Source organism: Xenopus tropicalis, chromosome 7 (assembly GCF_000004195.4).
Source record: "Xenopus tropicalis strain Nigerian chromosome 7, UCB_Xtro_10.0, whole genome shotgun sequence".
Lineage (NCBI taxonomy): Eukaryota > Metazoa > Chordata > Amphibia > Anura > Pipidae > Xenopus > Xenopus tropicalis.
In genome coordinates, this window is record NC_030683.2 from 133402945 (window position 1) to 133427698 (window position 24754).

The 24754-nt window shown below is 52.4% G+C and overlaps 1 protein-coding gene across 2 annotated transcripts in view; it reads left to right on the forward strand.

The window, feature by feature from the left end:
- lrrc4b (leucine rich repeat containing 4B) overlaps positions 1 to 24754 on the forward strand; it is a 106678-nt gene that overhangs the window by 54014 nt on the left and 27910 nt on the right. Inside the window, 1 exon segment of one of the 2 annotated variants that reach the window (NM_001102888.1) lies at positions 10898 to 11048. The exons of the other annotated variant lie outside the window; for it this stretch is intronic. The gene's annotated coding sequence lies outside the window, so the exon portion shown is untranslated. 2 annotated transcript variants of the gene reach the window in all.

Sequence of the window (24754 nt, forward strand, 5' to 3'; positions counted from 1 at the left end):
ATTGGTATCAGTGAGGGTTCTGTAGGGCTGGTGCTGTTATGAGTATGGTACCAGTATGTGATGGCACAGTAGGTGGTACTGGGATTGGTATCAGTGAGGGTTCTGTAGGGCTGGTGCTGTTATGAGTATGGTACCAGTATGTGATGGCACTACTGGACTGGCCGATATATGAAAGTGTCCATGGACTTCTGACCAAAGTAGCTAAGAAGATCTGTTGTGGGTGCATAAATACTGTAGTTAAAAAGTTTGGCACAAAACTGCCCCAAGGTCAGGGCCACCACTGGGGGGTACCCTAGTCTTGATCCCATGACAGAAAGGGGCCATAAGTCATGAGATGCAAAGGGGCAGGGCTATCAGGAGCTGGGCAGATAATGGGCAAGATTTTGGTACCCCATTCTATCTAGGTTATTATTTGAGACCTCCCCCTCCCATTCCATGCTGTACCCCCATTCTATTTAGGTTATTATTATTTGAGACGTCCCCCTCCCATTCCATGCTGTACCCCCATTCTATCTAGGTTATTATTTTTTGAGACCTCCCCCTCCCATTCCATGCTGTACCCCCATTATATCTAGGTTATTATTCTTTGAGACTTCCCCCTCCCATTCCATGCTGTACCCCCATTCTATCTAGGTTATTATTCTTTGAGACCTCCCCCTCCCATTCCATGCTGTACCCCCATTATATCTAGGTTATTATTCTTTGAGACTTCCCCCTCCCATTCCATGCTGTACCCCCATTCTATCTAGGTTATTATTCTTTGAGACTTCCCCCTCCCATTCCATGCTGTACCCCCATTCTATCTAGGTTATTATTTTTTGAGACCTCCCCCTCCCATTCCATGCTGTACCCCCATTCTATCTAGGTTATTATTTTTTGAGACCTCCCCCTCCCATTCCATGCTGTACCCCCATTCTATCTAGGTTATTATTTTTTGAGACCTCCCCCTCCCATTCCATGCTGTACCCCCATTCTATCTAGGTTATTATTCTTTGAGACTTCCCCCTCCCATTCCATGCTGTACCCCCATTCTATTTAGGTTATTATTATTTGAGACCTCCCCACTCCCATTCCATGCTGTACCCCCATTCTATCTAGGTTATTATTCTTTGAGACTTCCCCCTCCCATTCCATGCTGTACCCCCATTCTATTTAGGTTATTATTATTTGAGACCTCCCCCTCCCATTCCATGCTGTACCCCCATTCTATTTAGGTTATTATTATTTGAGACCTCCCCCTCCCATTCCATGCTGTACCCCCCATTCTATCTAGGTTATTATTATTTGAAACCTCCCCACTCCCATTCCATGCTGTACCCCCATTCTATCTAGGTTATTATTCTTTGAGACCTCCCCCTCCCATTCCATGCTGTACCCCCATTCTATTTAGGTTATTATTTTTTGAGACCTCCCCCTCCCATTCCATGCTGTACCCCCATTCTATCTAGGTTATTATTTTTCAAGACCTCCCCCTTCCATTCCATGCTGTACCCCCATTCTATCTAGGTTATTATTCTTTGAGACCTCCCCCTCCCATTCCATGCTGTACCCCCATTCTATCTAGGTTATTATTTTTCAAGACCTCCCCCTCCCATTCCATGCTGTACCCCCATTCTATCTAGGTTATTATTCTTTGAGACCTCCCCCTTCCATTCCATGCTGTACCCCCATTCTATCTAGGTTATTATTCTTTGAGACCTCCCCCTCCCATTCCATGCTGTACCCCCATTCTATCTAGGTTATTATTCTTTGAGACCTCCCCCTTCCATTCCTTGCTGTACCCCCATTCTATCTAGGTTATTATTATTTGAGACCTCCCTCTCCCATTCCATGCTGTACCCCCATTCTATCTAGGGTATTATTATTTGAGACCTCCCCCTCCCATTCCATGCTGTACCCCCATTCTATCTAGGTTATTATTCTTTGAGACCTCCCCCTCCCATTCCATGCTGTAACCCCATTCTATCTAGGTTATTATTCTTTGAGACCTCCCCCTCCCATTCCATGCTGTACCCCCATTCTATCTAGGTTATTATTCTTTGAGACTTCCCCCTCCCATTCCATGCTGTACCCCCATTCTATCTAGGTTATTATTTTTTAAGACCTCCCCCTCCCATTCCATGCTGTACCCCCATTCTATCTAGGTTATTATTCTTTGAGACCTCCCCCTTCCATTCCATGCTGTACCCCCATTCTATCTAGGGTATTATTATTTGAGACCTCCCTCTCCCATTCCATGCTGTACCCCCATTCTATCTAGGTTATTATTCTTTGAGACCTCCCCCTCCCATTCCATGCTGTACCCCCATTCTATCTAGGTTATTATTCTTTGAGACCTCCCCCTTCCATTCCATGCTGTACCCCCATTCTATCTAGGTTATTATTCTTTGAGACATCCCTCTCCCATTCCATGCTGTACCCCCATTCTATCTAGGTTATTATTCTTTGAGACCTCCCCCTTCCATTCCATGCTGTACCCCCATTCTATCTAGGGTATTATTCTTTGAGACCTCCCCCTCCCATTCCATGCTGTACCCCCATTCTATCTAGGTTATTATTCTTTGAGACCTCCCCCTCCCATTCCATGCTGTACCCCCATTCTATCTAGGGTATTATTCTTTGAGACCTCCCCCTTCCATTCCATGCTGTACCCCCATTCTATCTAGGTTATTATTCTTTGAGACCTCCCCCTCCCATTCCATGCTGTACCCCCATTCTGTCTAGGGTATTATTCTTTGAGACCTCCCCCTCCCATTCCATGCTGTACCCCCATTCTATCTAGGGTATTATTCTTTGAGACCTCCCCCTTCCATTCCATGCTGTACCCCCATTCTGTCTAGGTTATTATTCTTTGAGACCTCCCCCTCCCATTCCATGCTGTACCCCCATTCTATCTAGGTTATTATTCTTTGAGACCTCCCCCTCCCATTCCATGCTGTACCCCCATTCTATCTAGGGTATTATTCTTTGAGACCTCCCCCTCCCATTCCATGCTGTACTCCCATTCTATCTAGGTTATTATTATTTGAGACCTCCCCCTCCCATTCCATGCTGTACCCCCATTCTATCTAGGTTATTATTATTTGAGACCTCCCCCTTCCATTCCATGCTGTACCCCCATTCTATCTAGGTTATTATTCTTTGAGACCTCCCCCTTCCATTCCATGCTGTACCCCCATTCTATCTAGGGTATTATTCTTTGAGACCTCCCCCTCCCATTCCAAGCTGTACCCCTATTCTATCTAGGTTATAATTCTTTGAGACCTCCCCCTCCCATTCCAAGCTGTACCCCCATTCTATCTAGGTTATTATTCTTTGAGACCTCCCCCTCCCATTCCATGCTGTACCCCCATTCTATCTAGGTTATTATTCTTTGAGACCTCCCCCTCCCATTCCATGCTGTACCCCCATTCTATCTAGGTTATTATTCTTTGAGACCTCCCCCTCCCATTCCATGCTGTACTCCCATTCTATCTAGGTTATTATTATTTGAGACCTCCCCCTCCCATTCCATGCTGTACCCCCATTCTATCTAGGTTATTATTATTTGAGACCTCCCCCTTCCATTGCATGCTGTACCCCCATTCTATCTAGGGTATTATTCTTTGAGACCTCCCCCTCCCATTCCAAGCTGTACCCCTATTCTATCTAGGTTATAATTCTTTGAGACCTCCCCCTCCCATTCCAAGCTGTACCCCCATTCTATCTAGGTTATTATTCTTTGAGACCTCCCCCTTCCATTCAATGCTGTACCCCCCATTCTATCTAGGGTATTATTCTTTGAGACCTCCCCCTCCCATTCCATGCTGTACCCCCATTCTATCTAGGTTATAATTCTTTGAGACCTCCCCCTCCCATTCCAAGCTGTACCCCCATTCTATCTAGGTTATTATTCTTTGAGACCTCCCCCTTCCATTCAATGCTGTACCCCCATTCTATCTAGGGTATTATTCTTTGAGACCTCCCCCTCCCATTCCATGCTGTACCCCCATTCTATCTAGGTTATAATTCTTTGAGACCTCCCCCTCCCATTCCATGCTGTACCCCTATTCTATCTAGGTTATAATTCTTTGAGACCTCCCCCTCCCATTCCAAGCTGTACCCCCATTCTATCTAGGTTATTATTCTTTGAGACCTCCCCCTTCCATTCCATGCTGTACCCCCATTCTATCTAGGGTATTATTCTTTGAGACCTCCCCCTCCCATTCCAAGCTGTACCCCTATTCTATCTAGGTTATAATTCTTTGAGACCTCCCCCTCCCCATTCCAAGCTGTACCCCCATTCTATCTAGGTTATTATTCTTTGAGACCTCCCCCTCCCATTCCATGCTGTACCCCCATTCTATCTAGGTTATTATTCTTTGAGACCTCCCCCTCCCATTCCATGCTGTACCCCCATTCTATCTAGGTTATTATTCTTTGAGACCTCCCCCTCCCATTCCATGCTGTACCCCCATTCTATCTAGGGTATTATTCTTTGAGACCTCCCCCTCCCATTCCATGCTGTACTCCCATTCTATCTAGGTTATTATTATTTGAGACCTCCCCCTCCCATTCCATGCTGTACCCCCATTCTATCTAGGTTATTATTATTTGAGACCTCCCCCTTCCATTGCATGCTGTACCCCCATTCTATCTAGGGTATTATTCTTTGAGACCTCCCCCTCCCATTCCAAGCTGTACCCCTATTCTATCTAGGTTATAATTCTTTGAGACCTCCCCCTCCCATTCCAAGCTGTACCCCCATTCTATCTAGGTTATTATTCTTTGAGACCTCCCCCTCCCATTCCAAGCTGTACCCCCATTCTATCTAGGTTATTATTCTTTGAGACCTCCCCCTTCCATTCAATGCTGTACCCCCATTCTATCTAGGGTATTATTCTTTGAGACCTCCCCCTCCCATTCCAAGCTGTACCCCCCATTCTATCTAGGTTATTATTCTTTGAGACCTCCCCCCTTCCATTCAATGCTGTACCCCCATTCTATCTAGGGTATTATTCTTTGAGACCTCCCCCTCCCATTCCAAGCTGTACCCCTATTCTATCTAGGTTATAATTCTTTGAGACCTCCCCCTCCCATTCCAAGCTGTACCCCCATTCTATCTAGGTTATTATTCTTTGAGACCTCCCCCTCCCATTCCAAGCTGTACCCCCATTCTATCTAGGTTATTATTCTTTGAGACCTCCCCCTTCCATTCAATGCTGTACCCCCATTCTATCTAGGGTATTATTCTTTGAGACCTCCCCCTCCCATTCCAAGCTGTACCCCCATTCTATCTAGGTTATTATTCTTTGAGACCTCCCCCTCCCATTCCAAGCTGTACCCCCATTCTATCTAGGTTATTATTCTTTGAGACCTCCCCCTCCCATTCCAAGCTGTACCCCCATTCTATCTAGGTTATTATTCTTTGAGACCTCCCCCTTCCATTCAATGCTGTACCCCCATTCTATCTAGGGTATTATTCTTTGAGACCTCCCCCTCCCATTCCATGCTGTACCCCCATTCTATCTAGGTTATAATTCTTTGAGACCTCCCCCTCCCATTCCAAGCTGTACCCCCATTCTATCTAGGTTATTATTCTTTGAGACCTCCCCCTTCCATTCAATGCTGTACCCCCATTCTATCTAGGGTATTATTCTTTGAGACCTCCCCCTCCCATTCCATGCTGTACCCCCATTCTATCTAGGTTATAATTCTTTGAGACCTCCCCCTCCCATTCCATGCTGTACCCCTATTCTATCTAGGTTATAATTCTTTGAGACCTCCCCCTCCCATTCCAAGCTGTACCCCCATTCTATCTAGGTTATTATTCTTTGAGACCTCCCCCCTTCCATTCAATGCTGTACCCCCATTCTATCTAGGGTATTATTCTTTGAGACCTCCCCCTCCAATTCCATGCTGTACCCCCATTCTATCTAGGTTATAATTCTTTGAGACCTCCCCCTCCCATTCCAAGCTGTACCCCAATTCTATCTTGCCTACTTTCCTGCTTTCCCACATTCCATTTCCTGTGGTTGCCCCATTTCTTTTTCTTCTTTGGTCTCAGAAACATTAAGTAACAGTTTCTATAGGTTTAGCCCAATATTATTCCATTTCTTGCTCTTCTTTTCTGAAAGTGTTAAGACCCACAATCAATGGTCCATCAGCCTTTCAGTGTAGCCTCAAAGGGTTCCTACAAGTGGAGTAACAGAAGACCTGTCCCAACTCCATGGGGAACCCACCTGGCCATTTCTTGCCTTTTCCTGCCCAGTATCTCGTTTCACTTTGAATCAAAGGCAGCAAATAAAGGCTTTTGAGTAGGAGGATCTAATGGTCTCTCTTGCTTTAATGAACAGCTGAAGGCTAAAAATAAATAGCAGTAATGTTGTGTTTAAATATCTTCTGATTCCAACAACTGCCAATTCTCTACTTTGCTTTTACTTCTCCTGTTGTAAGAGCTGAATTCTCAGGAGGGTTCTGAGCAGTGACGTCTTTAGCAGAGTTGTCAGGGTTAAATGGCTGGGACACCGAGTTGGGCTGAACCTACTCACCCTGCCATCCAGAAGCCATTCTAGGTGTTGGTTGCAAGTGGCTCTATGGAGGCTCATGGGAATTGTCCCACACTGAGGCCCAACAGGGAAAAGCAGAACTACTGAAATGTTGTTTTCCATCTGTCTACAAACTGAGGAGCCACTAATGAAGGTTCTGTATTTAATATGCCCAGAAGGTGTGGGAAAGTCTTATTGGTGCTCAGCGATATACTGGTTGCCCTGGTGGAAGGTGTGGGAAAGTCTTATTGGTGCTCAGCGATATACTGGTTGCCCTGGTGGAAGGTGTGGGAAAGTCTTATTGGTGCTCAGCGATATACTGGTTGCCCTGGTGGAAGGTGTGGGAAAGTGTGGGAAAGTCTTATTGGTGCTCAGCGATCTACTGGTTGCCCTGGAAGCAGCTATTGCTGTGAGTAGTGAGAGGCTGCAGTAAGAATCCTGAGCTGTGAAATAAGTTATACGATGAAAAATTGGGCTAAACATTAACCCTATCTGTAACAATGGCCCCTTTATTGGGGCTCCCTATAGATCCTCTCCGGTCCCTGTCTGGGTTTCATATGAGGGGTGGGCATGTCCCAATGGTCCCTGCCAGAAGCACAGTAGGAGGGGGAGAGCCAATCACAGCCCTGCACTCACACAAGCACAGACAGGCTTCAGTTCCCTATCAGGTCAGCCTAGCTGCTGATTGGTTCCTACAGCCTGGGAAAGGAGGCAGGAAGTGGCACAGATGGGCGGGGCTAGTAGGGTTTTTGCAGAAACTTGAAAAACAAATCAGCCCAAAACACAACTTCCTTCTGTATTTCGATGAGTCCAATTCATTGGCACAATATTGTTTCTCACACACTATGTCCCCATTAAAATAGGCAAGTTGCATGAACTGGGTTTTTCCTAACAGTAAAACTGTGAGCACCCACGTTCTACCCATTTGGACAGATCTTGGGGTGCCCATCTGGGTGAGGGAAGGTGTCCGTCATGGCCTTCAACACTATCTCCCCATTCATCTTGTACTTAGAACTTGATTTACTGTGGGTGAATCAGTGCCATGTGTTACAGGATATACGGGGTTAAATTATCCTGCAATTTGGATCCTAATCTTGGTTTAGCCCTGTCTGTTACCCTCCGCCCTTTCACTAGGGAAGCTCCACCCCCTACTGTGCCTCCTGTGCATACCGTGTCGGCATTTTCACCCCCACAGCCCAGAAAGGGGGAAAGTCAACAGATGATTTAGGAACCATGTCCTATGGGACTTGGGGGTGACTGGGTAGTCTTAGGGAGACTCGGGGAGAGGAGGTAACTGGCAGAATGAGTTTTGACAACCACGGAGATGACAAACCCCCTCAAATGAAGGGAGGCCTAGAGACCAACATCTCTCCCACTAACGCAGGGCCAGAACTAGGGGTAGGCCGAGGCACGTGCCTAGGGTGCAATGGTGGGGGGGCCAGGCACATACCTCTTTAGCCTATCCCTATGCGTGGCCACTGGGGTTTGCTTGGAGGGGTTGAACTTGATGGTTGGCTTGGAGGGGTTGAACTTGATGGTTGGCTTGGAGGGGTTGAACTTGATGGTTGGCTTGGAGGGGTTGAACTTGATGGTTGGCTTGGAGGGGTTGGACTTGATGGCTCGCTTGGAGGGGTTGAACTTGATGGTTGGCTTGGAGGGGTTGAACTTGATGGTTGGCTTGGAGGGGTTGAACTTGATGGTTGGCTTGGAGGGGTTGAACTTGATGGTTGGCTTGGAGGGGTTGAACTTGATGGCTCGCTTGGAGGGGTTGAACTTGATGGACTTTGGTCTTTTATTAACCCAACATAACTAGGTTACTATGGACTAGGAGACTCTCTGGAACCCTAGAAGGACAGGCTGCCCCAGCTGGGGCTTTTGGATGAAGCCTGTTGGAGTGGGACTCTCAGCCGGAAAACGCTTCTAGGAGGCAACAAGTGATTACAAATACACAGAAAATCCTCATTTCTTCCGATAGTGACGTCCTACAACGAAACCCTTAGTGTCCTGTAGAACCAACCCAGAAACCTGTGCCGGGGGCATCTGGGGGCAACAGAAGATCTAGGCTGAGTGTTGGGTAACGGGACGTCTGTTCTTCAATAGAAAACAAATGATGAGTGAGGAATCGGCTCTCGGGGCCACAAAGTGCAAGTGGAGAACGTGTCTCCCCCAGTGTAGCCGCTTGGCCAGAATGTCGGCTGAAGGTTCGGGGCAATGGGAACTAATTGCCCTTACAGTGCTGTGTATAAGGCTTCCCTTATGGGGCACTTACGGGTCCTGTTCTACTTCAGTCATGTAGATAGTAAGCTCTGTGGGGCAGGAACCTCTTGTCTCGTAACACTTATTCCTGAATGTATTTTTATATTCCGTAACTGTATGAAAGAATACGTAAATACGATACCGTCACGGTACATGAGCGCTACCGACGTTATTGTACCCTTTGTGGGCGGCGCCAAGGGGCACTGAGGGCTATTTCCCATTTATCCCTACCCTGTAGATACAGATATACTGACCCCCTTCTACTGCCCTGACCTTTACCCTGCTGTTCACTCAAATGTGACATGATGGGGCTTATTTATCAACACTGGGTTAGAAAACCATGACAACCTAATTGGTTGCTATTGGTTACTGCCCATAAGCAAATCTGTCCATTGTTGATAAATGAGCTCCATTCCCCCAGGGGAGTGTATGGATTTGTGCCCCGATCTGATAATGGGCAGTGAGCGCAGAATAGGGGCTTATTCAGTGCGGGCAGCCCGGCGGCTAACGCTGAGCCCTGGGGCCAGTAGCTGAACATCCCCCCCCCCATGCTCTGCTCCTTGGGTGTTTCTATTTCTCTCTACTCCCGGCGCCTCGTACCCCCTGCGCCCCATCATTTCTCCGCTTCACCCTCCATGTTGCTCTCAGAGTATTACATATCCTTACTATAGTCTCTTGTTTTCCCCATCACCCCCAGTCACCGCTGCGCTCCCAGCAATCTCTGCGTTCTCTCATTTCGCCCGGCCAACCCAATGTCCATGGCCGCCATATTAGATAAAAATGAGCCTGGCCGGGCCCTTCTAATCTAAAGTCGGGCAGCTTGGTTCCCCCAGGCCAGCACACGTACCCTGGTTCCCCCACACTGATTGGACCTTTGCTCATTTCCCAGCATTCCCAGTACGGACACTTGGTTTGGGCAGTTGCTAAGGGGCAGGGATATCCCACAGTGAAGCTATTGGGGGTAATGGCAAGAGACTGCCCAGGATACTCCCCCCCTACTATCAGTATGGGCACCAAGCGGCGGCGCCCTCAGCCCAGACCCGAATGATTGAGAAGGGAAGTTAGAGGGACATTAGGGAACCGTACAGTTGGCATTAGCGTCTGTGCTACAGAACCCCGGGATCCCAGCGCCTCAGCCCAGACCCGAATGATTGAGAAGGGAAGTTAGAGGGACATTAGGGAACCGTACAGTTGGCATTAGTGTCTGTGCTACAGAACCCCGGGATCCCAGCGCCTCAGCCCAGACCCGAATGATTGAGAAGGGAAGTTAGAGGGACATTAGGGAACCGTACAGTTGGCATTAGCGTCTGTGCTACAGAACCCCGGGATCCCAGCGCCTCAGCCCAGACCCGAATGATTGAGAAGGGAAGTTAGAGGGACATTAGGGAACCGTACAGTTGGCATTAGCGTCTGTGCTACAGAACCCCGGGATCCCAGCGCCTCAGCCCAACAACCCTTGCAGGGAAGGTCCCGGCCAAACACTGTATATAAAAGCTGCCATACATTGCCGCCATGTTACACCCACAAACAGGAGGCCCCGCCCCCACCTTATACCCTGAACTTAGGAACCACAGAGCAAAACCCCAATGGAGAGCAGAGAAGCCCCTGAGAGGACATGACTAGCCCCTGGGGCCCAAACATCACTCATTTCTATTTGTGCTCTAATCCCAGCTCTGTGCGGCCATGTGACGGGCTGGAGCCAATAGAAAGCGTTTGGTTTCCCTTGCTTGGTCTCTATTGGCTGCAGGCCGTCACATGGCCGCACCGAGCTGGGGTTACAGGGCCGGTGAGTGTGTGGGGAGCCTGGGCGCTGACTCTGGGGCGCTCTCTCTCTCCCTCACACGGACCCACAAGCGGTCGGAACCACAAACCCGGTAGGAAGGCAAAAGATCCGGGGGACCCGGAAATGTTGCCAGTGGCTCCTCCCAAGGGGCGGGGCTCCGAGTATAAACCTCTCCGCTGCCGTTGCGTCACTGGTTAAAGCTCCGCCCCGGGGGCGTGCCTAGAGCCGAGCGCAGGAGTAGGAGGAGCCCGGTGTCCGTAGCGAAGGCCCCGCCCCAAGTGCGTCATTGCGCTAGGCTCCTCCCCAGAGGCGGGACTCGGGCCGAGCTCGGACGGGCGGCACATCCCGGTGTGTGAGTGCGGATTGCGGGTCTGGCCCCGGATGGAGGAGCGGCGGTAGGAGCCCAGTTACCCGGAGGGAGGGGAGGATGGAGCCCGGAGAGCGGCCTGAGGGGCGGGGGGAGCCCTGAGCAACGGGGAGAGGTGAGTGGTTTCCATGGTAACAGCACCAGTGCAGCAGCAGCAGCGCCCCCCGGTACCGACCCCTGGGAACCGCACAGCAGCCTTCGGCCTCTCCCCCTCCTCCTCCTCCCCCCCAGCCTTCATCTGCCCCACAGCTATCCCATCATCATCATCACTGGCCCAAACTGGCACCCGGAGCCTTCCTCACCCCCCCCCCCATCATCATCATCACTGGCCCAAACTGGCACCCGGAGCCTTCCTCACCCCCCCCCCCATCATCAATCATCACTGGCCCAAACTGGCACCCGGAGCCTTCCTCACCCCCCCCCCCCATCATCATCATCACTGGCCCAAACTGGCACCCGGAGCCTTCCTCACCCCCCCCCCCCATCATCATCTTCCTGTACTGGTTCCATCATCAGCCCTCATTGGCACCATCATCATCCTCTACTGGTTCCATCATCAGCCCTCATTGGCACCATCATCTTCCTCTACTGGTTCCATCATCAGCCCTCATTGGCACCATCATCTTCCTCTACTGGTTCCATCATCAACCCTCATTGGCACCATCATCATCCTCTACTGGTTCCATCATCAGCCCTCATTGGCATCATCATCCTCCTCTACTGGTTCCATCATCAGCCCTCATTGGCACCATCATCATCCTCTACTGGTTCCATCATCAGCCCTCATTGGCCACCATCATCATCCTCTACTGGTTCCATCATCAGCCCTCATTGGCATCATCATCCTCCTCTACTGGTTCCATCATCAGCCCTCATTGGCATCATCATCCTCCTCTACTGGTTCCATCATCAGCCCTCATTGGCACCATCATCATCCTCTACTGGTTCCATCATCAGCCCTCATTGGCACCATCATCATCCTCTACTGGTTCCATCATCAGCCCTCATTGGCACCATCATCATCCTCTACTGGTTCCATCATCAGCCCTCATTGGCACCATCATCTTCCTCTACTGGTTCCATCATCAGCCCTCATTGGCACCATCATCTTCCTCTACTGGTTCCATCATCAACCCTCATTGGCACCATCATCATCCTCTACTGGTTCCATCATCAGCCCTCATTGGCACCATCATCATCCTCTACTGGTTCCATCATCAGCCCTCATTGGCATCATCATCCTCCTCTACTGGTTCCATCATCAGCCCTCATTGGCACCATCATCTTCCTCTACTGGTTCCATCATCAGCCCTCATTGGCACCATCATCATCCTCTACTGGTTCCATCATCAGCCCTCATTGGCACCATCATCTTCCTCTACTGGTTCCATCATCAGCCCTCATTGGCACCATCATCTTCCTCTACTGGTTCCATCATCAACCCTCATTGGCACCATCATCATCCTCTACTGGTTCCATCATCAGCCCTCATTGGCACCATCATCTTCCTCTACTGGTTCCATCATCAGCCCTCATTGGCACCATCATCTTCCTCTACTGGTTCCATCATCAGCCCTCATTGGCACCATCATCCTCCTCTACTGGTTCCATCATCAGCCCTCATTGGCATCATCATCCTCCTCTACTGGTTCCATCATCAGCCCTCATTGGCACCATCATCCTCCTCTACTGGTTCCATCATCAGCCCTCATTGGCACCATCATCATCCTCTACTGGTTCCATCATCAGCCCTCATTGGCACCATCATCCTCCTCTACTGGTTCCATCATCAGCCCTCATTGGCACCATCATCCTCCTCTACTGGTTCCATCATCAGCCCTCATTGGCATCATCATCCTCCTCTACTGGTTCCATCATCAGCCCTCATTGGCACCATCATCCTCCTCTACTGGTTCCATCATCAGCCCTCATTGGCACCATCATCCTCCTCTACTGGTTCCATCATCAGACCTCATTGGCACCATCATCATCCTCTACTGGTTCCATCATCAGCCCTCATTGGCACCATCATCCTCCTCTACTGGTTCCATCATCAGCCCTCATTGGCACCATCATCTTCCTCTACTGGTTCCATCATCAGCCCTCATTGGCACCATCATCCTCCTCTAATGGTTCCATCATCAGCCCTCATTGGCACCATCATCATCCTCTACTGGTTCCATCATCAGCCCTCATTGGCACCATCATCATCCTCTACTGGTTCCATCATCAGCCCTCATTGGCACCATCATCATCCTCTACTGGTTCCATCATCAGCCCTCATTGGCACCATCATCATCCTCTACTGGTTCCATCATCAGCCCTCATTGGCATCATCATCCTCCTCTACTGGTTCCATCATCAGCCCTCATTGGCACCATCATCTTCCTCTACTGGTTCCATCATCAGCCCTCATTGGCACCATCATCTTCCTCTACTGGTTCCATCATCAGCCCTCATTGGCACCATCATCATCCTCTACTGGTTCCATCATCAGCCCTCATTGGCACCATCATCATCCTCTACTGGTTCCATCATCAGCCCTCATTGGCACCATCATCTTCCTCTACTGGTTCCATCATCAGCCCTCATTGGCACCATCATCATCCTCTACTGGTTCCATCATCAGCCCTCATTGGCACCATCATCATCCTCTACTGGTTCCATCATCAGCCCTCATTGGCACCATCATCATCCTCTACTGGTTCCATCATCAGCCCTCATTGGCACCATCATCATCCTCTACTGGTTCCATCATCAGCCCTCATTGGCACCATCATCTTCCTCTACTGGTTCCATCATCAGCCCTCATTGGCACCATCATCATCCTCTACTGGTTCCATCATCAGCCCTTTAATGTTGACACTCTACACCCTCCATTATCATAGCAACTGGCATTACCTGGCAACCCCAGCACCCCCCGGCACTGATACCCCTGTGTTGGCCTCTCCCTCCTGGCACCCTACAGTTACCATTGTTGTGCAATCACTGGATTGTTTCTTCCATCATCACAATCCCTGTGTGGCACTGGCACCCATGGGAGCTTCTCGTTACCCTAAATGGTGCTTCAAACTATTACTCATGGGACCCTATTTGGGCAGCAGTCGGGCCTTATGATCTCCAGCGTGGCATTACATTTGTGCCCTCACCCACACTCCATTCTATTTAGTACTAAACTTCTTCTCAGTGGTACCCAGGCTCCCTCACCTTGCCCTGTGGTACCCAGGCTCCCTTACCTTGCCCTGTGGTACCCAGGCTCCCTCACCTTGCCCTGTGGTACCCAGGCTCCCTCACCTTGCCCTGTGGTACCCAGGCTCCCTTACCTTGCCCTGTGGTACCCAGGCTCCCTCACCTTGCCCTGTGGTACCCAGGCTCCCTCACCTTGCCCTGTGGTACCCAGGCTCCCTCACCTTGCCCTGTGGTACCCAGGCTCCCTCACCTTGCCCTGTGGTGCCCAGGCTCCCTCACCTTGCCCTGTGGTACCCAGGCTCCCTCACCTTGCCCTGTGGTGCCCAGGCTCCCTCACCTTGCCCTGTGGTACCCAGGCTCCCTCACCTTGCCCTGTGGTGCCCAGGCTCCCTCACCTTGCCCTGTGGTACCCAGGCTCCCTCACCTTGCCCTGTGGTGCCCAGGCTCCCTCACCTTGCCCTGTGGTACCCAGGCTCCCTCACCTTGCCCTTTGGTACCCAGGCTCCCTCACCTTGCCCTGTGGTGCCCAGGCTCCCTCACCTTGTCCTGTGGTGCCCAGGCTCCCTCACCTTGCCCTGTGGTACCCAGGCTCCCTCACCTTGCCCTGTGGTACCCAGGCTTCCTCACCTTGCCCTGTGGTGCCCAGGCTCCCTCACCTTGTCCTGTGGTGCCCAGGCTCCCTCACCTTGCCCTGTGGTACCCAGGCTCCCTCACCTTGCCCTGTGGTGCCCAGGCTCCCTTACCTTGCCCTGTGGTACCCAGGCTCCCTCACCTTGCCCTGTGGTACCCAGGCTCCCTCACCTTGCCCTGTGGTACCCAGGCTCCCTCACCTTGCCCTGTGGTACCCAGGCTTCCTCACCTTGCCCTGTGGTGCCCAGGCTCCCTCACCTTGTCCTGTGGTGCCCAGGCTCCCTCACCTTGCCCTGTGGTACCCAGGCTCCCTCACCTTGCCCTGTGGTACCCAGGCTCCCTCACCTTGCCCTGTGGTGCCCAGGCTCCCTTACCTTGCCCTGTGGTACCCAGGCTCCCTCACCTTGCCCTGTGGTACCCAGGCTCCCTCACCTGATCTAGATAATAGTGAATGAAGTAGAGGGTAACGAGTGAGGGGCACAGCTGGCTCGGGGTAGGATGGCACAATCTCCCAGGTTACTGTGGTGCCCAGCCTCCCAAATTCTATACCCAACATGCCCCTCACATGAATTGGGGTGTCTAGGCCCATTTACACCACATTCATTAGAATGACTACAGCCCTACTGACCCCAATGCAATGTGCCAATGGCGGCTTCTTGCTATTGGCCAACATGGGCCGGCCAAACATGGTCTCCATACCTGCACTCCACTCACCTTTATGTCCCCATAACTCACCTCCATATACCTGCACTCCACTCACCTTTATGTCCCCATAACTCACCTCCATATACCTGCACTCCACTCACACTCACCTTTATGTCCCCATAACTCACCCCTGTGTACCTGCATTCCACTCACACTCACCTTTATGTCCCCATAACTCACCCCTGTGTACCTGCACTCCACTCACACTCACCTTTATGTCCCCATAACTCACCCCTGTGTACCTGCATTCCACTCACACTCACCTTTATGTCCCCATAACTCACCCCTGTGTACCTGCATTCCACTCACACTCACCTTTGTCCCCATAACTCACCCCTGTGTACCTGCATTCCACTCACACTCACCTTTATGTCCCCATAACTCACCCCTGTGTACCTGCATTCCACTCACACTCACCTTTGTCCCCATAACTCACCCCTGTGTACCTGCATTCCACTCACACTCACCTTTGTCCCCATAACTCACCTCCATATACCTGCACTCCACTCATACTCACCTTTATGTCCCCATAACTCACCTCCATGTACCTGCACTCCACTCACACTCACCTTTATGTCCCCATAACTCACCCCTGTGTACCTGCATTCCACTCACACTCACCTTTATGTCCCCATAACTCACCTCCATATACCTGCACTCCACTCACACTCACCTTTATGTCCCCATAACTCACCCCTGTGTACCTGCACTCCACTCACACTCACCTTTATGTCCCCATAACTCACCCCTGTGTACCTGCATTCCACTCACACTCCCCTTTATGTCCCCATAACTCACCTCCATATACCTGCACTCCACTCACACTCACCTTTATGTCCCCATAACTCACCCCTGTGTACCTGCACTCCACTCACACTCACCTTTATGTCCCCATAACTCACCTCCATATACCTGCACTCCACTCACACTCACCTTTATGTCCCCATAACTCACCCCTGTGTACCTGCACTCCACTCATACTCACCTTTATGTCCCCATAACTCACCCCTGTGTACCTGCATTCCACTCACACTCACCTTTATGTCCCCATAACTCACCTCCATATACCTGCACTCCACTCACACTCACCTTTATGTCCCCATAACTCACCCCTGTGTACCTGCACTCCACTCACACTCACCTTTATGTCCCCATAACTCACCTCCATATACCTGCACTCCACTCACACTCACCTTTATGTCCCCATAACTCACCCCTGTGTACCTGCACTCCACTCACACTCACCTTTATGTCCCCTTAACTCACCCCTATGTACCTGCACTCCACTCACACGTTTATGGGAATCTTTCCCAATCCCAAGGAATACAGTGCCCCCCAAGCCCCCGGCGCCGCTGCTGCTAAAGCTCCAACCCAATTGTTAAACACATCACAAACGTTTCGCCCAATTTACGCCAAAGAAAACTCTCCCTTAAAAAAAAGTTCAGTGAGCAAAATGCAACATTGACCACAATCGCCATGTTTTTCCCACAATGCAGCGTTTTTTCCCAGAATTCTAGCAGCACACAAAGGGGTGGTGCTTGTGATGCAGTTGCGTTGAGTGCATGGGCTTTCAGTAACAAATCGGGGGCAGTTGGTCAGTTCTGTTCAGTGCAACGGAAGTGTGAAAGGGAAAATTGGGAAAGTGCGACTGCCCCGTGTGGAGATGGCGGGTACTCGGGGGTTCTCCTGTGCTCATAGACGCCACAGCGCTCAGGTTGGAAGGAAGGACTGAGCATCACCGAGTGCAACTCTATGGAAGTGCCAAGTACCGTTACAGGGGCTGCTCCCATATAAATGAACTTTTGGTGCAGCCTGGCGCGTCTCTACTCTGATGGGTCTCTGTAGCCTGGCGTGTCTCTACTCTGATGGGTCTCTGTAGCCTGGCGCGTCTCTACTCTGATGGGTCTCTGTAGCCTGGCGTGTCTCTACTCTGATGGGTCTCTGTAGCCTGGCGCGTCTCTAGTCTGATGGGTCTCTGTAGCCTGGCGCGTCTCTACTCTGATGGGTCTCTGTAGCCTGGCGCGTTTCTACTCTGATGGGTCTCTGTAGCCTGGCGCATCTCTGCTCTGATGGGTCTCTGTAGCCTGGCGCGTCTCTAGTCTGATGGGTCTCTGTAGCCTGGCGCGTCTCTAGTCTGATGGGTCTCTGTAGCCTGGCGCGTCTCTAGTCTGATGGGTCTCTGTAGCTTGGCGCGTCTCTAGTCTGATGGGTCTCTGTAGCCTGGCGCGTCTCTACTATGATGGGTCTCTGTAGCCTGGCGCGTCTCTAGTCTGATGGGTCTCTGTAGCCTGGCGCGTCTCTACTCTGATGGGTCTCTGTAGCCTGGCACGTCTCTACTCTGATGGGTCTCTGTAGCCTGGCGCGTCTGTACTCTGATGGGTCTCTGTAGCCTGGCGCGTCTCTAGTCTGATGGGTCTCTGTAGCCTGGCGCATCTCTAGTCTGATGGGTCTCTGTAGCCTGGCGCGTCTCTACTCTGATGGGTCTCTGTAGCCTGGCGCGTCTCTACTCTGATGGGTCTCTGTAGCCTGGCGCGTCTGTACTCTGATGGGTCTCTGTAGCCTGGCGCGTCTCTAGTCTGATGGGTCTCTGTAGCCTGGCGCATCTCTACTCTGATGGGTCTCAGGTTGGAAGGAAGGACTGAGCATCACCGAGTGCAACTCTATGGAAGTGCCAAGTACCGTTACAGGGGCTGCTCCCATATAAATGAACTTTTGGTGGAACAGCCTGGCGCGTCTCTACTCTGATGGGTATCTGTAGCCTGGCGCGTCTCTACTCTGATGGGTCTCTGTAGCCTGGCGTGTCTCTACTCTGATGGGTCTCTGTAGCCTGGCGCGTCTCTACTCTGATGGGTCTCTGTAGCCTGGCGCGTCTCTACTCTGATGGGTCTCTGTAGCCTGGCGCGTCTCTAGTCTGATGGGTCTCTGTAGCCTGGCGCGTCTCTACTCTGATGGGTCTCTGTAGCCTGGCGCGTTTCTACTCTGATGGGTCTCTGTAGCCTGGCGCATCTCTGCTCTGATGGGTCTCTGTAGCCTGGCGCGTCTCTAGTCTGATGGGTCTCTGTAGCCTGGCGCGTCTCTAGTCTGATGGGTCTCTGTAGCCTGGCGCGTCTCTAGTCTGATGGGTCTCTGTAGCTTGGCGCGTCTCTAGTCTGATGGGTCTCTGTAGCCTGGCGCGTCTCTACTATGATGGGTCTCTGTAGCCTGGCGCGTCTCTAGTCTGATGGGTCTCTGTAGCCTGGCGCGTCTCTACTCTGATGGGTCTCTGTAGCCTGGCACGTCTCTACTCTGATGGGTCTCTGTAGCCTGGCGCGTCTGTACTCTGATGGGTCTCTGTAGCCTGGTGCGTCTCTAGTCTGATGGGTCTCTGTAGCCTGGCACGTCTCTACTCTGATGGGTCTCTGTAGCCTGGCGCGTCTCTACTCTGATGGGTCTCTGTAGCCTGGCGCGTCTCTACTCTGATGGGTCTCTGTAGCCTGGCGCGTCTCTACTCTGATGGGTCTCTGTAGCCTGGCGCGTCTGATGGGTCTCTGTAGCCTGGCGCGTCTCTACTCTGATGGGTCTCTGTAGCCTGGCGCGTCTCTACTCTGATGGGTCTCTGTAGCCTGGCGCGTCTCTACTCTCATGGGTCTCTGTAGCCTGGCGCGTCTCTACTCTGATGGGTCTTTGTAGCCTGGCGCGACTGATGGGTCTCTGTAGCCTGGCGCGTCTCTACTCTGATGGGTCTCTGTAGCCCGGTGTCTCTGTAGCCCGGTGTCTCTGTAGCCCTTTATACCTTAGCAGTCCGGTTCCCACAGGAGAAGCCTGAATAGAAATATAAGGAATAAAAGTAACAATAAAACTGCAGTCTCAAAGAGCGATCGCTTTTGGCTGCCGGGGTCAGTGACCCCCATTTCATAGAGTGAAGGAGGCAGAAGAAGATGTAAAATAAAGAGTTAGGGTAAAATATAACCAACCCGACGCCCCCAGTTGTACGGCTCAGTGAGTGTAACCAACCCGACGTCCCCCAGTTGTACGGCTCAGTGAGTGTAACCAACCCGACGCCCCCCAGTTCTACGGCTCAGTGAGTGGAACCAACCCGACGTCCCCCAGTTGTATGGCTCAGTGAGTGTAACCAACCCGACGTCCCCCAGTTGTACGGCTCAGTGAGTGTAACCAACCCGACGCCCCCCAGTTCTACGGCTCAGTGAGTGGAACCAACCCAACGTCCCCCAGTTGTACGGCTCAGTGAGTGTAACCAACCCGACGCCCCCCAGTTGTACGGCTCAGTGAGTGGAACCAACCCGACGTCCCCCATTTGTACGACTCAGTGAGTGTAACCAACCCGACGTCCCCCAGTTGTACGTCTCAGTGAGTGTAACCAACCCGACGCCCCCCAGTTGTACAGCTCGGTGAGTGTAACCAGCCCGACGCCCGCAGTTGTACGGCTCAGTGAGTGTAACCAACCCGACGTCCCCCAGTTGTACGGCTCAGTGAGCGTAACCAACCCGACGCCCCCAGTTGTACGGCTCAGTGAGTGTAACCAGCCCGACGCCCCCAGTTGTACGGCTCAGTGAGTGTAACCAACCCGACGCCCCCCAGTTGTACGGCTCAGTGAGTGTAACCAGCCCGACGCCCCCAGTTGTACGGCTCAGTGAGCGTTACCAACCCGACACCCCCCGTTGTACGGCTCATTGAGCGTTACCAGCCCGATGCCCCCAGTTGTACGGCTCAGTGAGCGTAACCAGCCCGATGCCCCCAGTTGTACGGCTCAGTGAGTGTAACCAACCCGACGTCCCCCAGTTGTACGGCTCAGTGAGCGTAACCAACCTGACGTCCCCCAGTTGTACGGCTCAGTGAGTGTAACCAACCCGACGCCCCCAGTTGTACGGCTCAGTGAATGTAACCAACCCGACGTCCCCCAGTTGTACGGCTCAGTGAGCGTAACCAACCCGACGTCCCCCAGTTGTACGGCTCAGTGAGCGTAACCAGCCCGATGCCCCAGTTGTACGGCTCAGTGAGTGTAACCAACCCGACGTCCCCAGTTGTACGGCTCAGTGTAACCAGCCTGACGCCCCCCAGTTGTACGGCTCAGTGAGTGTAACCAACCCGACGTCCCCCAGTTGTACGGCTCAGTGAATGTAACCAACCCGACGTCCCCCAGTTGTACGGCTCAGTGAGCGTAACCAACCCGACGTCCCCCAGTTGTACGGCTCAGTGAGCGTAACCAGCCCGATGCCCCCAGTTGTACGGCTCAGTGAGTGTAACCAACCCGACGTCCCCAGTTGTACGGCTCAGTGTAACCAGCCTGACGCCCCCCAGTTGTACGGCTCAGTGAGTGTAACCAACCCCACGCCCCCCAGTTGTACGGCTCAGTGAGCGTAACCAACCCGACGTCCCCCAGTTGTACGGCTCAGTGAGTGTAACCAGCCCGACGCCCCCCAGTTGTACGGCTCAGTTTAACCAGCCCGACGCCCCCAGTTGTACGGCTCAGTGAGTGTAACCAGCCCGACGCCCCCAGTTGTACGGCTCAGTGAGTGTAACCAACCCGACGCCCCCCAGTTGTACAGCTCAGTGAGCGTAACCAACCCGACGTCCCCCAGTTGTACGGCTCAGTGAGTGTAACCAGCCCGACACCCCCCAGTTGTACGGCTCAGTGTAACCAGCCCGACGCCCCCAGTTGTACGGCTCAGTGAGTGTAACCAACCCGACGTCCCCCAGTTGTACGGCTCAGTGAGTGTAACCAACCCGACGTCCCCCAGTTGTACGACTCAGTGAGTGTAACCAACCCAACGTCCCCCAGTTGTACGGCTCAGTGAGTGTAACCAGCCCGACGCCCCCCAGTTGTACGGCTCAGTGTAACCAGCCCGATGCCCCCAGTTGTACGGCTCAGTGAGTGTAACCAACCCAACGTCCCCCAGTTGTACGGCTCAGTGAGTGTAACCAACCCGACGTCCCCCAGTTGTACGACTCAGTGAGTGTAACCAACCCAACGTCCCCCAGTTGTACGGCTCAGTGAGTGTAACCAACCCGACACCCCCCAGTTGTACGGCTCAGTGAGTGTAACCAGCCCGACGCCCCCCAGTTGGACGGCTCAGTGAGTGTAACTAGCCCGACGCCCGCAGTTGTACAGCTCAGTGAGTGTAACCAGCCCGACGCCCCCACTTGTACGGCTCAGTGAGTGTAACCAACCCGATGCCCCCACTTGTACGGCTCAGTGTGAGTAACCAACCCGACGCCCCCCCAGTTGTACGGCTCAGTGAGTGTAACCAACCCGATGACCCCAGTTGTACGGCTCAGTGAGTGTAACCAATCCGATGCCCCCACTTGTACAGCTCAGTGAGTGTAACCAACCCGATGCCCCCACTTGTACAGCTCAGTGAGCGTAACCAGCCCGATGTCCCCCAGTTGTATGGCTCAGTGAGTGTAACCAACCCGATGCCCCCCAGTTGTATGGCTCAGTGAGCGTAACCAGCCCGATGCCCCCCAGTTGTATGGCTCAGTGAGTGTAACCAACCCGATGCCCCCCAGTTGTATGGCTCAGTGAGTGTAACCAACCCGATGCCCCCACTTGTACAGCTCAGTGAGTGGAACCAATCGGAGCACTCAGTTGTACGGCTCAGTGAGTGGAACCAACCCGATGCCCCCACTTGTACAGCTAAGTGAGTGTAACCAACCTGACACCCCCCCGTGAGTGTAACCAACCCGATGCCCCCCGTTTTACGGCTCAGTGAGTAGAACCAACCCGATGCCCCCACTTGTACAGCTAAGTGAGTGTAACCAACCTGACACCCCCCCGTGAGTGTAACCAACCCGACGCCCCCCAGTTGTACGGCTCAGTGAGTGTAACCAACCCGACGCCCCCCCAGTTGTACGGCTCAGTGAGTGTAACCAACCCGACGCCCCCCCAGTTGTACGGCTCAGTGAGTGTAACCAGCCCGACGCTCCCCAGTTGTACGGCTCAGTGAGTGTAACCAGCCCGACGCCCCCCAGTTGTACGGCTCAGTGAGTGTAACCAACCCCAATGCCCCCCAGTTGTATGGCTTAGTGAGTGTAACCAACCCAACACCCCCCAGTTGTACGGCTCAGTGAGTGTAACCAACCCGTTGGCCCAGTTGTACGGCTCAGTGAGTGGAACCAACCCGTTGGCCCAGTTGTACGGCTCAGTGAGTGGAACCAACCTGACACCCCCCAGTTGTACGGCTCAGTAAGTGTAACCAACCCAACACCCCCCAGTTGTATGGCTCAGTGAGAGTAACCAACCCGTTGGCCCAGTTGTATGGCTCAGTGAGTGTAACCAACCCGTTGGCCCAGTTGTACGGCTCAGTGAGAGTAACCAACCCGTTGGCCCAGTTGTATGGCTCAGTGAGTGTAACCAACCCGTTGGCCCAGTTGTACGGCTCAGTGAGTGTAACCAACCCGTTGGCCCAGTTGTACGGCTCAGTGAGTGTAACCAACCCGACGCCCCCCCAGTTGTACGGCTCAGTGAGTGTAACCAGCCCGACGCTCCCCAGTTGTACGGCTCAGTGAGTGTAACCAGCCCGACGCCCCCCAGTTGTACGGCTCAGTGAGTGTAACCAACCCCAATGCCCCCCAGTTGTATGGCTTAGTGAGTGTAACCAACCCAACACCCCCCAGTTGTACGGCTCAGTGAGTGTAACCAACCCGTTGGCCCAGTTGTACGGCTCAGTGAGTGGAACCAACCCGTTGGCCCAGTTGTACGGCTCAGTGAGTGGAACCAACCTGACACCCCCCAGTTGTACGGCTCAGTAAGTGTAACCAACCCAACACCCCCCAGTTGTATGGCTCAGTGAGAGTAACCAACCCGTTGGCCCAGTTGTATGGCTCAGTGAGTGTAACCAACCCGTTGGCCCAGTTGTACGGCTCAGTGAGAGTAACCAACCCGTTGGCCCAGTTGTATGGCTCAGTGAGTGTAACCAACCCGTTGGCCCAGTTGTACGGCTCAGTGAGTGTAACCAACCCGTTGGCCCAGTTGTACGGCTCAGTGAGTGTAACCAACCCGTTGGCCCAGTTGTACGGCTCAGTGAGAGTAACCAACCCGTTGGCCCAGTTGTACGGCTCAGTGAGTGTAACCAACCCGTTTTCCCAGTTGTACGGCTCAGTGAGTGTAACCAACCCGTTGGCCCAGTTGTACGGCTCAGTGAGTGTAACCAACCCGTTGGCCCAGTTGTATGGCTCAGTGAGTGTAACCAACCCGTTGGCCCAGTTGTATGGCTCAGTGAGTGTAACCAACCCGTTGGCCCAGTTGTACGGCTCAGTGAGTGTAACCAACCCGTTGGCCCAGTTGTACGGCTCAGTGAGTGTAACCAACCCGTTGGCCCAGTTGTACGGCTCAGTGAGTGTAACCAACCCGTTGGCCCAGTTGTATGGCTCAGTGAGTGTAACCAACCCGTTGGCCCAGTTGTACGGCTCAGTGAGTGTAACCAACCCGTTGGCCCAGTTGTACGGCTCAGTGAGTGTAACCAACCCGTTGGCCCAGTTGTACGACTCAGTGAGTGTAACCAACCCGTTGGCCCAGTTGTACGGCTCAGTGAGAGTAACCAACCCGTTGGCCCAGTTGTACAGCTCAGTGAGTGTAACCAACCCGTTGGCCCAGTTGTACGGCTCAGTGAGAGTAACCAACCCGTTGGCCCAGTTGTACGGCTCAGTGAGTGTAACCAACCCGTTGGCCCAGTTGTACGGCTCAGTGAGTGTAACCAACCCGTTGGCCCAGTTGTACGACTCAGTGAGTGTAACCAACCCGTTGGCCCAGTTGTATGGGCCCTCTACTGTTTTTAGTTGTGCTATTGGGTAATCCTAAAGAGAAAATTGCCATTTTAAGAATTAAGGGTCCTGCCTCCTGGGATCACAGGATTCACAGCGCCACAGAGTTCTTCCTTTTGCTTTCCCACTACTTCCTGTTACAGTTAGAGCTGCATCACTTCCTGTCACGTGATTTCTGAGGGAGCAGACAGTCCATCACTAAATGGCGGCTCGAGGGAAAGGGTGTAAAAGGGCAATATTTACTGATATATATATTCCAGTTTGGGAGATTCTTTAATAGGTCCCTTACCATAATATAAACTGTCTGTTGGTTACGTATTCATTCTGGGGTTTAGTTTCCCTTTAGGGTTGCACCCTTACAGAGCACTTGCATTTCCCAGGTTAGGGGGGGATTTGGGGTGAGTGCTTATTTGTGCCCTGGGTACCCCTGGAATTATAGCGGGGTGACTGTTACCCCAATGTTTCTATATATCTGTAACCTTGTTATGGGCTAAGGGGGCCCAGCCTGAAGGCCAGTTAGGGGGGGATTTGGGGTGA